We start from the raw sequence: 15,074 nt of genomic DNA, 5'->3' as shown, positions 1-15,074 counted from the left end.
AGGAACACTAAGATGTAGCTCTTTCCTGAGGGGCCAGGGTCCTGGCTTTGCTTCCCTGCTTGGCCACCAGCTTGCCCAGAACCATCCATGGATCTTTCACCATCAGAGAGAAGGCACTGCCTGTTCAAGCCACCGCCTCGTGTAGAGCCAGTGTGGGCATGGGTTTGAGAGTGCTTGGTCAGACTCGGGTGAACATGAACCTTCTCCAAAGACTAAGCCTCTGGGTGGTTCTGGCCTCTCACCTCTTTTCCTGGCAGTTTGTGGAGAGTCTACCCTTGGACACCTCACCACTTCTTCCAAAGCTAAACTGCCAATCCCCACCACACACTGGTAGTGACCGCCCTCTAGGGCTGATCTCCACCCACTTCCCATGTGACCTTGCTCTCTGCTCACTCTTCTCCGGGCCCCTTTCCCCATCTATATACCAAGGAGGGGCTGGACCAAGCAGTCTTTAACATTTTCAAAGCCATCTTCTGTGAAATATCAGTGAACTTTATCCTTGTTACTTCAGTCTCAGAGATGTTGGTTGAAACAGAGTGTGTGAAGCAAGCATTTAATTAAAGGATTTTTTTGTATGAAAGAATAGACATTACATCTCTTGGGTGCAGAAATGTTAAGACTCTTAGCTTAAGAGTCAAAGCGGTCTTGGAAGGGTCTCTGGAGGAGAAAGACAAACTCAGCCCTTCAGTGGTTCCCTGTGGCCCTAACTCCTTAGATTGGCCATCGAGGACCTGCACAGTCCTTGAGCGTGGGGGCTTGATCTTTGTCCCTTGACCAGGCACAGTTCCTGCCCGATCAGGCCTGGCATAGAAGCTACTGGTTGGCTGACCAGGGGGGTGGATGTAAGGATGGGTGGCTCAATCAGTCAATCTCAAGACTCCCTAAGGAATTATGTGGCCCAGTCTTGCCTAGAAGTAAAGGAATTCAGTTTGCCTCTCAAGTCTCCTCTTGACAACTCTGAAATGACAATATTTTCCAGCCTCCAGACCAATATTTTACACACAGATATCACAGACACTAATATGTCAGAAAAGATATATGAGAAGAACCTCCTAAGAGGCACTTCAGGCAAGCATCCTAACCGTGGCAACAGGTGGCTATGAGACACCGCCCCTTACTGGCCCTCAGTTTCCCCATTCGTAAAATGAGGCAGTTGGATTAGATAATCCTTGAGTTCATTTCTAGCTCTAGCATCGCCCTCAGATGTCCTGGTACCTACAGCAGTAACGGGACAGGGGGCATGATGACTCCGGGATCTGGGTCAAGTCCACGTCTTGGAGCTTGAAAGAGTCGTGATGATGGTTGTGGCCCCCTGGAAGATGAACATGGCAGGAACTGGCCGAGAGATTTTTCTGCTGATGGTGAAACGTCCTGGCAATTTATACAGGTAGGTTGAGGTAGGTGAGGGGTTGGGCTCTCCCTTGTGGTCCCCAAGCAGTGTTTCCTTGTAGAATCAGAAGCTTCCAGGACTGTTTTTGTTGGGTGCCAGCTAGAATCAGCCATTCACATTGACAAAGTAGGTGGACCATCTTTCTGCACACTGTGCTGGCAGGGCTTCCAGAAAGGCTTTTTGCTTCCCTGTGTTTCATTGTCACTGTGCCTGGAATCATTCCTTGCCATAGCCTTTTGGTTCCCTGTCCAGGTAGCATGTTCTCTGCAGATGTTGTGGTCCTAATGCCATAATCAGCCAGAGCTACAAAGGAAAAGGCGTGTCTGGTTGTGCCGTGGCTGTAGTGTAGGCCTGCAGCTGCAGATCCAGTTCAGCTCTGGGAACTCCCATATGCTGCATGTGCAACCCTGAAAAGAGAAAGAAAGAAAGAAAGGAGACATAAAATCCATTAAAAACCAGGGCGAATATTTAACAAGTGCCTGAAAGGGGGAGGCCGCTCTAAGCTAAAAAGCGACAAAATAGCATCAGGAAGACAAAGGCCAACCAATCTGACTACATCCAAACGAAGTATTTCCAAAGTCAAATAATATCACAAACAGAACCAAAAAGCAGAGTAGGTAAACAGTTGGCAGATCATAATGTGTAAAAGATCACACACATAATTTTAAAAGTAAAAATGTAACAGATAGGTATACAGTTCACCTAAACAGTTTACAGAAGAAAAAATAGAATTGACTAAAATTTTTTTGAAAGAAATATTCAATTTCACTAATAACAGAACATCATTAATAAAAAAACAAAGAAACTCTACTGTTCACCACAAATTAGGAAAGAAAAGATAAGTTAAAGAATACTCAGTGTTAAAGAGGCTGCAGTGGAATAGGCACTACCGTTCAGTGCTCAGGGGCATGTGAATTGGTGTAAACTTTTGGAAGGCAGCATGATAGTCGAAGAGAAGGAGAGAGATGAAAGTTTTAAGAAAGGGCAAATGGCCTATATATTTATACATTTATGGAATGTCTCCTTTGTGTCAGGCGTGGTGCTAGGTGTTAAAATGTGAAGATAAATGAGATATATTGTCTGCTCTTGGGCATACAGTCAAAGGGGTAGAAAGACACTGATTCTAAAGTGATAGGTAGTAAGAAGAAGGCCAGAGATGTTAGGGACACAGATAAAGCATGGAGCAGCTGGGGTGTGTGGTACAAGTGTGAAGCTTTATGGGAGTATCCATGGAGGTTCCAGAAGAGGTGCCCGGATGAGCAGGAGTTATTCAGGGAGAGGGCAGAGACAGAAGTGAGAAGCATCACAGATGAACCCAGAGACAGTTTGCCAAAGTATGAAGTAAGAGGCAGGGCATGGAGAGTAGGCCCAGATCTCCCAGTGCCATGACTGTCTAATTGAAGAATTTGGTCTTTTTCTTCTCAACAGGGAGTCACGGAAGCATTTTGAGAAGGCAGGTACATGGTGAGAATTTTGTTGCAAGGTGGTGACTCCAATTAATTGCAGATGTTCGGAGGTGCAAGGGCCAGTGAGGAGATGATTGCCTTGGTCCAGGTGGAGAGGGCAAGGCCTGAATTAGGGTGGGGGCCAGGAGGATGGAGAGAGTGTGAAATTAGGAGAAGCCGCTGACTGAGTGGTTACTGGGGTCAGAGTCAAGGAAGCCTCCGTGTTTGTCTCGGTGACGGGGTAGATAGGAGAATACCCTGGAGGGAGAGCAGGCTTGGGGGCTAGAAGAGGATCGTGGAGCTCAGTCTTGGACAAGTTAAATGAAAGGTAGGCAGCCAGGTGGAAATGGCCTGTGAAGAGCTAGGAGAGAGCTTGGATTCCAGCAGAGATTTGAACAAGATTTGGATTGTGACTGAGGGCGATTGTAGCTAAAGGCTTTGGTGAGCTGTCCCTAGGAAAATGTGGCAGCTGAGAAGGGAAAGGGGGTCTAGGACAGAGAACCTCTCCCCCATTTAAGGGTGGGCAGAGAGAAGGAAGAGCCCACCAAGGCAAAAGAGATGGAATGAGCACCTGGAGCCTGTGTTGGCATGAAAATGTGGAGCATTTTCAAGAGAGAATAATCAGCAGACAGAAGAGAAAAGCCAGTTAGGGATTGAGCGCCCACTGGATGGAGCAATTAGGGACTTCCTAGGTCCTCACCGGAGCACTTACTGTGAGAGATGGGACAGAAGCCCTCACAAAGTGGGCAGAGCACAATGAAAGGGGAAAGAAAAGCAGACAATGTGGCACCTGTCCTGGGGAGTTGGAATGTGGGGGAGAAGCTGTTAGCATTATGATTTGGGTCAGGGAGAATTTCTGAGCTGGGCTGAGAGGAAATGAGTATAGACACGATAGAAAAGAGGTTGAAAGGGCGTCCCCTAAAGTGGTCTTGTCTGTATAAATCAGAGGCAAGACCAAAGGGCATATGTGGTCAGAAGGAAAAATGGCCATTGATGACCTTGACTGGAGCTGTTGTCAAGCACAAGTATACATGTCAGTTTGGAGCTGACAGAGGAACTGTGGGCGTCTCCCAAGGGGGAGAGATGGAGAACTAGAGGAGGGTACACATGCCTCATGAAGCAGGGTCAGACACTGAGCCGTGACCGACACGCTAGCGGTGGCTGCAGGAAGGGGGTCCTACTGAGGAGACGGCAGGAGGAGCCAGAGGAGAGGACTGGGAAAGCAGGGGTCCTAGAATCCCAGGAGGAGAGTTTCCAGAAGTCAGTGGCCATTAATGAGCCAGGTGCACAGAAGTCAGGGGAGGTGCACAGAGCCTCCTGGAGGACCCCTGCCATAGCAACTGGCAGGGGGACAGAGCCCAACTGGGTGGATGAGGATGTGGTTGAGAAAGCAGGAGGGAAAAGGGGGACCTGGGGGGGACAGAAGTTTCTAGAAGGTGCTGTTTCTTACACATTGACATTTGGAGAGAGGAGGGCTATGTGAGGACAGAAGAGCAGGGACAGGTAGCGGAAGGGGCCCCAGAGTGGTGGGATTAAGTGTATAGGTGAAGGGATTAGTTGTGTTCATGGAAAGGGGCAAATTAAATCATGTACATTTTACCAAGTAACCTGATCTCCGTGTTTTTCTGGAAGTTGTTTCTCTGCCCTCTGAGTACTGACTACAGCCCTAATTAGCAGTGGTTTCATCCTGCCTCGTGTCTGGGGCTGTGTCTTATTCATTTTTGTACCTTTCGGTACCTAGCAACAGGCAGCAAGCGAGGTAGAGGCAGAATAATGATTTTCTGCTTGAAATTGAATGTCTGAAATGAAGGTTCAGAATTTTTTTCTTTTTATACCAAGTAGATTTTGTGGCAATTCCCAAGAAATCACCAAACAAGGAAATAAAAGTCAAAGTTGAAGCTGTCTGCATGTGAGGTTGCCTAGGGTCTCAGGAAATGCACTCTGCCCTCCAGAGCAGGCATAGCTCTTCTTTAGAGTTTGTATGGTGAGGTCACGACTGCTGTCTCATCTGGTCATCACAGACCCACCCTGCTGCCCCGAGTGAGGCAGACAGCTACTGTTAGCCCCATTTCACAGGTTAGGAAACTGAGACCTAGAGAGGCAGGATAGAGGAGAAGAATGATGGGAAAGAAAGTCAAGGGGGACTAGCACAGTCCAGAATGCTGCATTCAGGGTCCTTACCACCACTACCGGGTGGTGTCTCCTAGACGTTGAGAAATTCTGTTTCTTCTGTATTTAGATAGAAGTCAGAGTCAAGAGGGAGCAGGTCTGACTGGCTGAGCTAGGGCCTCATGACATGGGGCCCTAGCTCAGCCAGTTAGATGGCCTGATGGCCCCCTGACAGGACCTGATAGTGAGTGGTGGCACCTGACAGAGGGGCCTCTGTGGCTTCTCTTTGAGAGCGCATCCATGTTCCATTGCAGCCACATGATATAGGACACAGGAAACGTCCCTAAAGTAATGTGGGGTGTTAGGGAGGAAGAAGGGATGCTAGGGAGCCCAGACCACCATTATAAGAACTAACCAGGCAGAGGCAGGGAGACCTGTTGGGAGGCCATGGTCCAGAATAGAGAGGCAGAGGCCTGTGCTAGACTGGTGGAAATGGAGAGAGGTCGATCCAAAACTTGTAGGAGAGAAAAACCAGAAATGGTGAATGATGACCTCTTGCAGAAGAGAGAGGGCGAAGACAGAGGCTGCTTGGGTAGCCTTTGGGGAGGTCCCTGGGATGGGCAGCACCACATGGGGAGCCAGTTTGAGGGGCAAGACAGTGGTCTCGGATACAGGCAAGGCTTCGGGTTATTGCCACGTGCAGCCCAACAGGCACTGGGATCAAGGGTCTGGGGCTCAGGGAGAGAGTCGACTGGAAGTACTGGTGCAGGGCTATGGCCATGCAAGTAATGGGAGCCCCAAGAGTTAGTGAGATCACCAAGGGAGAACAGGACAGGGCCCAGGGCAGAATCGTGAGTCACAGTGACATCTGAGGAACAATCAAGGTGTGGGAAGGCGACAAAGGAGGAAAGGTCTGAGACTTTCCACAAACAACCAGAAGAGTGGGTTGCCATGGCAACCAAGGTGGTGAAGAGTTTCAAGGAGAAAGTAATCAACACTGTCAAACGCAGCAGAGAATTCCGATAAGATAAAAACAGGATTTTTTTTTTGATTTGATGATTAGTAAGCTTTTGATGACCTTAATAAGAGCATTTTGGAGGAGTGATGGGGCATAAGCTTGAATAATGTTGAGATGTGAGGGGGAGGCGAATCCATCACTAAGAGTCCTTTGAGGAGTCTGGAAGGAAGGCTTGGACATCTGAAGGACAGGGGTGGAGGGCTGAGCGTAGGAAAGACAGGAGCAAGTTCATAAGCAGACATCAGCTCCCAAATGTGGTAAGTGTTGTTTAGTGACAAAAGTTTATTCATTCTTCATATTCTAGTTTAGGTCCTATTTTGTGCCTGGCAGTGTGCCTAGCACTGTGGATTCTGTGGTGAATGAGTTAAAATAGGCAGGTTTCCTGTTCCATATGGAGCTTGTATGGCAGTAGGGGAGAAAGACATGAATCAGATAGTCACACACGTAATGTGTAATTTCCAACACTGATAGGCAGCCTGAACGAAAGGTACCAAGTGCTAGAGGGTGTACAATAGGGAACCTGCCATAGGCCAGCTCCGGGAAGCTTCCCTCAGGAGGTGACACTGGAACCAAGTGGTTAAGAAGGGGACAGAGTTAACTAGACAAAACAAATTGGAACAAAGCCTTCTGTGCCGGGGGTAGTGGGGGAGACAGCCTGTGCAGAGGGAGGGGAGGGGAGACCAGAGAGGCAGCCTGTGCTGGCTGGGCAGAGCTTTGGAAGTCAGGGCTGGGCTCCTGTGTGCATGCTGAGAGCAAGGAAAGTGTGCATGAGACTGCCCTGGTATTTCCTGTGATCTGAGACTCTGGCTGTATATGGAGAAATCACTAGAGGAAGCACGGGTAGACTTAGGGGGCCCAGCTAGGGAGCCCCTGCTGTCATGGCAGCCAGGATTTGGACACGATACATTAAGGTCCATTTCGGTGCTGAATGGAATGAGGAAGGGCAGGGGGAAGAGGGGGTAGTCAAGATGACCCCCCCAGTTCTTTCTTGCCTTATTGGTGGCACAGCAGTGCTGTTCTCAGAACTGGGGAGCCCTAGAAAGAAACTAGGTTCTGTGAGGCCGACCCCAAGTCTGGCGGGAGATGGCTGAGACATCCAAGCTGGGAGATAGGGAGGAGATGGTTGAATGTATGGACCTGTGAGAAATTAGAGACCCATTCAGAACTCCTGAGGGAGCCTGAGTGGAAATATGAATTGAAGTGGTATCAGGTTTCTGGAGTGGAGCATTCCGAGAGTATGAGGGAGGCTGAGGAAGAAGAGGGCAGGCACCACCTTTTGAAGCCCGTGAAAAGAAAGAAGAATCCTCATAGGATACTGGGAGAGCCAAAAAAGAAAGGGCCAGAGAGGTCTTTCAGTAGGACGATGAAGTGGTCAGCAGTAGGTATGTGCAGAAAGGTTGGGGGCCAAGGGCAGGTGCATAAGCCCCTCCAGTGTGCAACTGCGCAATCACCATAGCCCCTGGAATTGGGCAGCCTGGTGTTCCTGCCGACTGACACTCCCCAGGGCCCATGGGGGACCCTCTGGGGACCTTAACAGAGGCAGCTTGTGTGGCAAGTGATTAAGGAGAGAGGGAGCAAAGTCTAGGGCCTTTAAATTAAATCTTAGTCTTCAAGGAAAGAGCAATGCCGCCCTATGACTGTTCTGCGGGAAGGGAGCCTGAGTAATGGAGTGATTAAGGATGGAGACAATTAGTGGAATGAGTTCCCACAGGGTTTGGGATCAAGTGGTGGTGGATAAATTAGTTTGGGGCAATAAGGTATATTTGACTGAATGGGGCAAAATTTAATTATTTACCTTTTAGAGAGTAACTTGATCTCCATGTTCTTTGGGGACCTTTTATCTGACCTGTGTACCAACCGTGGTTCTAATTAGCACTGTGTTTATCCCGTCTCATGTCTAGGATCGAGTCTTACTATTTTTTGTGTTTCTCAGCACCTAGCAACAGGCAGCAAGTTCTTTGGGTGCCGAATCAATATTACCTGCCTCAGAATGAAAAATCTAAAGTCAGCATTTCAAACTTTCTGACCAGAAAGAATCTGACAATTCTCCACAAGTACGATGCAGGAAGGAATTGGGGCATCAAGTCATGGTGGCGGGGGTTTGAGTGGGTGGAGAAAAAGTAGAGGAGTTGGCCCCTTGTCCTTTTCAGCTCTGTGCCATTTATGCGTGTTCACATTCATTATCTCATGTGAACTTCACCTCCCCACCCCCTCCAGTCCCAAGCCACAGAGCATCACCCCGTGTCATGGAGGAGGCAACAGAAAACAGAGAGGTGCCTTGCTGATATAGAGCACGAATGGCAGGAGCTGGATTCAGACCTCAGTCCATCCAGGATCAAAGTCCTTCCCAGGACCAAGTTGATCTGCGAGGAAGAGGATGAGAGATGTGTGAGATGCAGGTGGAGAAGCTCCATGGCACGTGCGGGAGGCTGGCGGTGCGGTCCGAGGTCCGACCGGAGACCAGACCGGATATTTAAGCGTCACATCAGACTGCAGTGACAACGTCTGCAGTGCCAGCACTACAGCAGGTAGCGCTCTTAAGAAACCTCCCCACCACAGGAGTGATATGTACATTCTGTATTTACATCGAAGACTTTGGTATTTTTAAAAACCGTTTTCTTTAACATATATATCTGAAATATATGATGTGACACAGAGATCTAATTTGATCATTTTCCAAATGGATAACCAGTTTGCGAAGCACCGTGTATTGTCCCAACACCATCTTTTCTCCCCGTTCACTCTGTTCAGGTCTATTGGTCTATTTGTCTACTTCTGGGCCAATACCAGATTTTAATGAGCAAAAAGCTTTATCTTACTTTCCAGTAAGGTAAGCACCCCTCCCTTCCTGAGGCTTTATTCTTTTTTTTTTTTTAAATTGCCTTCGTCCTATTGCATGTTTACTTTTTCACATATATTTTACAATCAGCTTGTCAAAGTTCCATGAAAAAAATCCTGTGGGAATTTTGAGTGGGATTTCATTGAAGAGAGAAATAACATCCTTAGGATATCAGTTCTTCCCATCTGTGAGACATGGTATCTGTCTCCGTTTAATCGAAGTCTTATTTGTTTGGTTTGATTTTTAATGCCTTTTAATAAAGGTTGGTCGCTTTTGTCATAAAGGTTTTTCATATTTCTTATTAGGTTTGTTCCTGAGTACCTTATCGGTTTTGTTCCTTTTGTGAGTGAGAAAGGTTTTCCTTTGTTTCTTTTTGCTTCCCAAATTTTAATCAGTTTACTAATCACAATGCTTCATTCACAGACACACACTCGGAGTAAATGTGCTTTGTCCCTGGGCACACAGATGAGAACACAGCACACATATAAAGTAAAACTAATTGGCTGGAAATGAATTTGAATTTTTGAATTAAAATTTAATTATACAAGTAATACATGGATGTATTTTCCTTTAAATAAAATTAGGCTGTTACAGATAAAGAAGTCTCTACTGAACTCCCCCTCCTCCACCTTCGATCCCTCTCCCCCTGCAGAGGTAGCTGCTCTTAGGCTTTTGCTGTTTATCCAAAATGTTTTCCAGTGCCTATTGAAACACGTCTTCTGTTCTCTTTTTGTGTATTTGTTTGCACAGACATGGTGTGTACCCGCTGGAGGTGTTGCTCTCAGTTTAGTACGCCCTACGGGACTCCTGGTGTAGCCGACGTGCCCTGCCACAGTGTTCCTTGCAGCTGGCGACTGGCGGCTGTAGCTGCTTTTGCATGTTTCCTATTGATTGACTATTAAAATGTTTCCAGTGTCATTCCATTAAGACAAACCTGTAAGAGCTTCCTAAAATTGCCCTTTTTGCATGTGTTCAAGTATTTCTTTGGGACAGATATCCAATTTGTGGGTCATAGGGTATACCTAGCTTTAATTCTAATAGAAACTTCTAAAATGTTCTCCAAATTCCCATCTGATGAATCACCTGCCAGCAGTGTGTGAGAGCATCCATTTCCCCAGACCACGTCCAAGTTTTCCATTCTTAACCAGTCTGATGAGTGAAAAATAGTATGTTGCTTCATTTCACATTTTTCTGAATTGCTTACACAACTGAAGTCTTCATGTGTTTACTGTCCATTTTTATGTCCTCCTTTGGATTGCTTGTGCATATCCTTTGCCTGTTTCTTTTCTTTTTTTTTTTTTAAGGTGATTTTTTTGTCTTTTTGTTATTGATTTTTAGGATTTCTTCATGTATTTGACTATAAATACTTTGTCATGTATATTAATGTTTTCTACACTGTGATTTGTGTCATTTAATTTGGGGGGGTTTGTCTTAGAGAAATTTTAATTTTGATACAAATTTGTCAATCTCACTTTTATGCTATTTTTATAGTCTTATTTTAAAAAGTCTTTTCTAGGAGTTCCCGTCGTGGCGCAGTGGTTAACGAATCCGACGAGGAACCTGAGGTTGCGGGTTCGGTCCCTGCCCTTGCTCAGTGGGTTAACGATCCGGCGTTGCCATGAGCTCGGCTCGGATCCAGCGTTGCTGTGGCTCTGGTGTAGGCTGGTGGCTGCAGCTCCGATTCAACCCCTAGCCTGGGAACCTCCATATGCCGAGGGAGTGGCCCAAGAAATAGCAAAAAAAAAAAAAAAAAAGTCTTTTCTAGATCAAGATCATAAGTATTTTCTATATTTCCTTCTCTAAAATTTATAGTTTCTGTATAAATACATATTTAAGCCTTTATACTATATACAAAGAACAAATTCCAAATGCCTGAATCTTAGGAACTAACTTTAATCCCTCTCTGTTTCCCACAAATGGGTAGGTAATTGTCCCAATACCACTTATGGAATAATATATCATTTCTCCACTGATTTAAAATCGCTGCCTCTGCCTGACACTAAATTCCAATGTGGGTCTATGTCAGAGCTCTTTCTGGTCCACTGATCTATTTGTCTACTCCTGAGCTGGATAATATGCTTTGCTAACTGCCGGGACAAATCCCACCCTCTTTGTTGTTTTTGTAAAATTGCCTTGGTCATCCTTGCGTATTTGTCCCACCACATGAATTTTAAAATAGCCAGTCAACTTTCAAGAAAAATTCTGCTAGGATTTTAATTGGGGTCACATTGAGTTTATGGATAAGTCTGAGGAAAATTGGCCCCTTTATCATGTTTGCATCTGCCAACCAGTGCTCTTTGCTGTATCTCTCAGTTGCGGTCATCTTTCACGTCTTTCAGGGAAGGTGTGTGGTTTTCTCTCGTTAAAAGTCTTGCATATTTCTTGATAAATTTATTCCTCGTTTTATTACAGGTTTTGTTGCCAGTTGTGAATAGGATCTCCTCTCCCCTTATGTTTGGCCCTTGTTTTTCCATCCTTCGTTTCAACCTGTTCACTGATCAGCTTGACTTGCGGACACACACGCAAAGTAAACGTTCTTCCTCCCTGGGCTCACGCACGTGAGCACAGCCAAACACTCAGAGCTGGCATAATTGGCTGAAAACAAATTAGAATCTTTTCAGATTATACTTTAATTAAACAAGTAAAGCACGAATACATTTTCCTTTTAAAAGGAGAGCAGTATGAAATTAAAGTTTCCTTTGGTCACTTGAGGTCCTGGTTCCTCAACCCTCCGCAGAGGTGGCCACTGTTCAGAGTTTGATGTATTAAGAGTTCCTGCTGTGGTGCAGTAAGTTAACAATCTGACTGCAGTGGCTCAGGTCACTTTGGAGACTCAGGTTCAATCCCTCGTCCAGGAATTTCCATATGCCACAGGTGCAGCCATAAAAAAAAAAAAAAAAAAAAGAATTTGATATATTGCCTTCCATAGTAAATATATAGATAGTATGGATGGAAGTATTTTGAATAAATGTCACCATGTCATAGGTATTATACTATATCCTGTATTTTTTCACTTAATCTTTGCTTTTGAGTTACACTCATGTTAGTGATATAGCAGCTCTTGTTCATGCTTTTTAGCAGCTGTATAGGGTAGTACTTCTTCACCTGACTGTACCAAGATTCCCCTTCTCTAACATCCATAGTCTGAGGGGTTCCTCCCCTTAACCCCTTGTAATGAAGAATGCTGCCAGGGACATCTTGGCACCTGCTCTGGAAATGTTTCTATAGGGTTGGCAGTGAGAGTGGAACTCTGGCCCCTGTGGTGTCCACCGTTCCAGTTTTAGTAGTCGCAGTCCAAGTTGGCTTCTGAAGTTGCTGTGCAATTTAAACTCCTTTCACAAGGAACTGTAAATCTTCCTTTTTCCAAACCATTGCCAGCTTTTAAAGTTTATGGATCTGATGAATGAAAAAAGTGGTTTCTTGATTTCGTTTGTGTTTTCCCGGTCACATTGTGGTCTCCTCCTGGGTCTCCTGGCCATTTATATTTCCTCCCATTGGAATCATCCATGCATCTCCTTTGTCCCCCTCTCTTCTGTGTTGTCTTTTTATTTTTGACTTATAGGATTTATTTACGTATTTTTCATATGAATTCCCTGTCTACTCTATGCATTGCATGTAATCTACCATTCTGACCCTTGTCATTTAACTGTATTATCTTTTTATTACAGAGCTCTTAATTTTTATGTCAAATTTAGAATTATCTTGCCATAAGAAGGCCCTGCTTATGTTAAGATCACAACCATTTTTCCTGTATTTTTCCTGAAGCTTTCATGATTTTCTTTCTTGCATATGTATTTTATGTTATTTTACTATTCTCACATTTAAGCCTTTACTGCATATGAAGCTAATTTTTAGTGTGTTATGGATGCTTAATTTTAGTAAACTTCAAAATTGATAACCAATATTTTCAGTACCATTTATTGGGTAATCTGTCCTTTCTCCACTGATTTAAAATCGCTGCCTCTGCCTGACACTAAATTCCAATGTGGGTCTATGTCAGAGCTCTTTCTGGTCCACTGATCTATTTGTCTACTCCTGAGCTGGATAATATGCTTTGCTAACTGCCGGGACAAATCCCACCCTCTTTGTTGTTTTTGTAAAATTGCCTTGGTCATCCTTGCGTATTTGTCCCACCACATGAATTTTAAAATAGCCAGTCAACTTTCAAGAAAAATTCTGCTAGGATTTTAATTGGGGTCACATTGAGTTTATGGATAAGTCTGAGGAAAATTGGCCCCTTTATCATGTTTGCATCTGCCAACCAGTGCTCTTTGCTGTATCTCTCAGTTGCGGTCATCTTTCACGTCTTTCAGGGAAGGTGTGTGGTTTTCTCTCGTTAAAAGTCTTGCATATTTCTTGATAAATTTATTCCTCGTTTTATTACAGGTTTTGTTGCCAGTTGTGAATAGGATCTCCTCTCCCCTTATTTGTTTATTTGACCCTTGGGGCTTTTGTTTGGTTTGTTTTTTAAGTTTCATTGAAGTATAGTTGATTCACAATGTTGTGATAATTTCTGCAGTACGACAGAGTGATTCAGTTATACATATACACACATCCATTCTTTTTCAGATTCTTTTCTCCTATAGATTATCACCAAATATCGTGCCCTTTGTTTTTCCATCCTTCGTTTCAACCTGTTCACTGATCAGCTTGACTTGCGGACACACACGCAAAGTAAACGTTCTTCCTCCCTGGGCTCACGCACGTGAGCACAGCCAAACACTCAGAGCTGGCATAATTGGCTGAAAACAAATTAGAATCTTTTCAGATTATACTTTAATTAAACAAGTAAAGCATGAATACATTTTCCTTTTAAAAGTAGAACAATATGAATGTAACTAAAGTTTCCTTTGGCCATCCTCTGAAGTTCTAGCTCGCCTCCCCTCCCCACAGTTTTATGTGTCTCCTTCCATAGAAATGTATCGATGTAGATACTTTGAATGACTCCTCCCGTCTTATAGAGATTTTACTGTAAGCTGTGTTTTTTTTTTTCACTGTCTTCGATTGCTAAGATATACTCATATTGATACAATAGTTCTCACCAGTTCCTTTTAATAGCTGTGTTATAATCACTCCCATGCATGTGCCACATTTTTTTCTTCCCTAAGATCCATAGATAGTTTGTTGCATCCTTTTCTTTCCTCCCTCATAAGCAGGCTGCAGAAAAGCCTTATACATGCCTCCTCTGTAATGTTTCTTTAGAATAGTGTTTAAAAAGTGGAATTGGGGGAGTTCCCATGTGGCTGAGCAGGTTAAGGATCTGGCATTATCATTGTAGTGGCTCAAGTTGCTGCTTCCAGGAACTTCCACATGCCGAGAGTGTGCCCTCCCCTGCATCGATAAGTAGAATTTTGGCTCTCACAAGTTCCACGTTTTTGGTTTTAGACATTACCAAAGTGTTCTCCATGATTTCTGTACCATTTAAACTTCTAGCCAGAGGGTGTGCGGGGACTGCAGTCCCCACACCATAAGCAGTTATTTTAAATGTTTGCCAATCTGATGGATGAAAAATTGAATCGTTTAAAAAAATTTATGCATACTTGTTTGCTAGTGAGATTTTCATATGTGTATTAGGCATTTGTGTTTTTTATTTTCTGAATAATCTGTTTATTTTTGCTCATTTAAAAATTAGGTTGTTTGTCTATCTTAATGATTTATGAGTTTCCTAATATAACCTAGATATCAATCGTGTGTGTGTGTGTGTGTGTGTGTGTGTGTGTGTGTGTGTGTGTGGCAAATGTTTTCTTCCAGCGTGTGTGTGTGTGTGTGTGTGTGTGTGTGTGTGTGTGTGTGTGTGGCAAATGTTTTCTTCCAGCTGGTCTATTGCCTTCAAATTTTGTAGGAGCTTTTGTTAGACAGAAGTTATCAATTTTGACATAATCAAATTTATCTGTTCCTTTGTTCTTTTTATTTATACATCATGTTTAGGCTTTTCTTACTACTAAGGTTTAAATACATTCTGAATTCCTTTCTAGTAGTTTTGTTTTTATATGGGTCTTTATGCAGCTGGAATGTATGTTTATGATTGAAATGAGATATTATCTAACATTTCTCCAAACATGTATCACTGATAATTGCAACACGAATTTGTTCTTTCTCTGCTGATCTGAAATCAGACTCCCTCATATAATGAATTACAGTGTCTAGGTGGGTCTGAGGCCCTTGTTCTGTTTTACCAATCTGCGTATTTCTCTCTGTGTCAGACTATTTTACCGGCTATTGCTTTATGCCATCTTTTGATATCTAGTAAGTAAAATGCTCCAGTTCATTGTG

The 15,074-nt window shown here is 44.2% G+C and overlaps 1 non-coding gene across 2 annotated transcripts in view; it reads left to right on the top strand.

Moving 5' to 3' along the window:
- LOC100155728 (BLCAP apoptosis inducing factor) overlaps window positions 1-15,074 on the top strand; it is a 28,915-nt gene extending 13,841 nt beyond the window's left edge. The window contains exons 2-5 of one of the 2 annotated variants that reach the window (XR_014832306.1): window positions 1,186-1,387; window positions 8,180-8,490; window positions 9,552-14,553; window positions 14,617-15,074. This is a non-coding gene — a transcript (BLCAP apoptosis inducing factor). The remainder of the gene's footprint in view (window positions 1-1,185; window positions 1,388-8,179; window positions 8,491-9,551; window positions 14,554-14,616) is intronic. The other variant, XR_014832307.1, reaches the window with a different exon arrangement.

The sequence above is a fragment of the Sus scrofa genome, chromosome 17 (assembly GCF_054392235.1).
Source record: "Sus scrofa isolate SSC_HxYL_T2T_F1_AM1 chromosome 17, Sscrofa_HxYL_maternal_Yorkshire_Landrace_v2.0, whole genome shotgun sequence".
Classification (NCBI taxonomy): domain Eukaryota; kingdom Metazoa; phylum Chordata; class Mammalia; order Artiodactyla; family Suidae; genus Sus; species Sus scrofa.
The sequence above is the reverse complement of the archived record's forward strand: the minus strand, read 5'-3'. Positions and strand labels throughout refer to the sequence as shown.